Source organism: Limulus polyphemus, unplaced genomic scaffold (genome assembly GCF_000517525.1).
Source record: "Limulus polyphemus unplaced genomic scaffold, Limulus_polyphemus-2.1.2 Scaffold4036, whole genome shotgun sequence".
NCBI lineage: Eukaryota > Metazoa > Arthropoda > Merostomata > Xiphosura > Limulidae > Limulus > Limulus polyphemus.
Genome location: NW_013669646.1, coordinates 3,300 through 5,891, shown reverse-complemented (window position 1 = coordinate 5,891; position 2,592 = coordinate 3,300). Strand labels below are relative to the sequence as shown.

Genomic DNA, 2,592 nt, shown 5'->3' with positions numbered 1-2,592 from the left:
TGGTAACTTGAACAATTTGACCAACCTGTTGCCTGGTAACTTGAATAATTTGACCAACCTGTTGCCTGGTAACTTGAACAATTTACCCAAGCTGTTGCTTGGTAACTTGAATAATTTGACCAACCTGTTGCCTGGTAACTTGAACAATTTGACCAACTTGATGCATGGTAACTTGAACAATTTAACCAACCTGTTACCTGGTAACTTAAACAGTTTGACCAAACTGTTTAGAAACTTGAATAATTAACAAATCTGTCTTCTAGCAACTTGAATGTTTCAACCAACTTGTTGCCAGGTAACTTTAACAAGTCAACTAACTTGTTACCTAGTTAATTGAATGATTAACAAACCTGTAATCTGGCAACTTAAAAATACCTCTTATGGTTATCTCCATACTGCCATTAAGAGAAAAATCCTTAAAATATGCTAACACTTTATGGCTTTATTTTTGCCAACTCTTCGGAATATTCATAACAACTAAACACTGGACTTACAATTCCAAAATCTTATTAAAGTTTTGAATAAATAACTTAAGACATTTCTTATCTGTATCTGAGCACAAATAAAGAAATGACTAAACAAGTTCATCTTTCCCATTTCCTCCTAAAAGACTACAATTCCACTCGATTTTAACTGGACTTCCATAACTCATAATGAAGGTGTGTAGCATTATTAGAGGACTTAAGTTCCAAACCTGGGATTCATATCACAGACATTTAAACCACTAATTATACTTGATCCTTCCTCTACACCCCTATCACAATTGGGTTAATATGGGAATAAAACAAACATAAAGCTTTCAGGAACATAAAAAAATGGACCAATGTAATAGATGATATTGTTGTTTATGAAAATAAAATGAGATTGAAAGGCTAAAAGTAACTATAAGGGTATTATACTGTAGATCAAAACATCAAGTTATACTTAGTCATTATGGTTAATAAAAGGTATACATACTTAAAGTTTTATTTTTTTTACATTATTATGGAAGAAGAAAATTTGATTTCTGAGTGCATTCAATATGTGTGTAGGTGGAATGTAAATAACATCAATTATCTCATGACGTGAAGTTTTGGAAGAATCATGGAACCTTCAAAAGTGTAAAGCTTCTGGGATCTATCCTAAAACTTTTTAGTTTAAATAACGAGATGGCAGAATTTTAATTAACTTATATCTTTAAAGTTACTGAACATAATTAAAATCCCTGATGATAATGATATTGGAAAATTACAGGTCCATAAACTTGACTTCTGTTTTTAAAAAAAGGTGTTGTAACCATTGTTGCAGATCAATAAAAACGTTGTGAATGTTAACATTTGATAAATAATTCATAACATCTTTTTCCAAATAGATTAGGGCAACTAAGTTTATAATGTGTAAATCCATTAATTTTTTTCAAAATGCCTTTCATTAAATATCACAAAATGATATCTAGAAAGTTTTGAAAGGAAGTTATAAATATTAAAGAATTAATATAAAGTCTTCATACTACAGTAAGAAACATAGTCTGGTTACAGTTATATACCAGAGGAGTTTAAATTTTAAAACTGACCAAAATATAACTTAAGCTCTCCTCCCTTCAACCATGGACCCCTATAAGTATAACATGTATCAGTACAGTTTATAAATAAGAAAACTTAAGTAATGTATAATTAATTTTTAAGTAAACTTGTAACTGTTGAGATTAATATAAATAATTACCATTGTTATTAATTATATAAATTGTCCGCACAATGGTACACAATACTTAATCTCACTGACATTTAAAATTTTGTTTCGCTTCCGTTTCAACTATGAATATAAATTACTATAACATTTTTCATGAGGAGAAGTGGAATGAGACTAGTGAACAGGTGGTCACTATAACCAGTATAAGTAATTATAAACTATTATGAGTATCACTATCACATGCAAATTATTACAACCTGGAAAAAATTCTAACGACAAAATTTTGTTGAAAACTATCGAGAATTGTATAACTTTAATTACCATTTTTCAATTCATGCGTCACCGTTTGAAGTTCAATCCAGTTTCTGCAAGATGTTATAGATGATGCCATAGACTTCTGTTAAATATATACATTCAGCTGCATTACTTGGAATTATTTTGATTAAAATATAATTCGAAGAAACTTTCTACTGAGAACTAAATAGTATATCACGGATACAGACTAGTTGATTTGCACCAATACTGGCAATGTCTTGCAACACCTGTCTAGTCGTATTTGCCTATTTCGCCATCTAGTAGTTAATAGCCAAACATATCATATAAAAACTTGTATTAATTATAAAAATTTAAACAACCCCCCAAAAATACAAGAAATAAAAATATCCAGATTTTCAGCATACTAGTAGCACATTATTAAATACATTTTTCTATTATTCGATACTGTTATATGTCATAAAAAACACAGGTTGTAACATCATAATCTCAGAAAAAAAAGATGATATAATACGTGAAGCCAGGCTGATGCGTTTACGTTTTAAAACTTGAAATTAAATAACTGGTATTCAAATTCATCTTTTTATTTGAAAAGTTAAAGTACTCTGTATACTACAGTATATATATATATATATATATATATATATTCAA

General features: G+C 29.1%; 1 long non-coding RNA gene across 1 annotated transcript in view; it reads right to left on the bottom strand.

The window, feature by feature from the left end:
* The window catches only part of LOC111088577, an 11,024-nt gene extending 8,816 nt beyond the window's left edge, over nt 1-2,208 (bottom strand). Inside the window, exon 1 of the long non-coding RNA XR_002613050.1 lies at nt 1,990-2,208. This is a non-coding gene — a long non-coding RNA (uncharacterized LOC111088577). The remainder of the gene's footprint in view (nt 1-1,989) is intronic.
* Between the last annotated feature and the right edge of the window lie 384 nt (nt 2,209-2,592).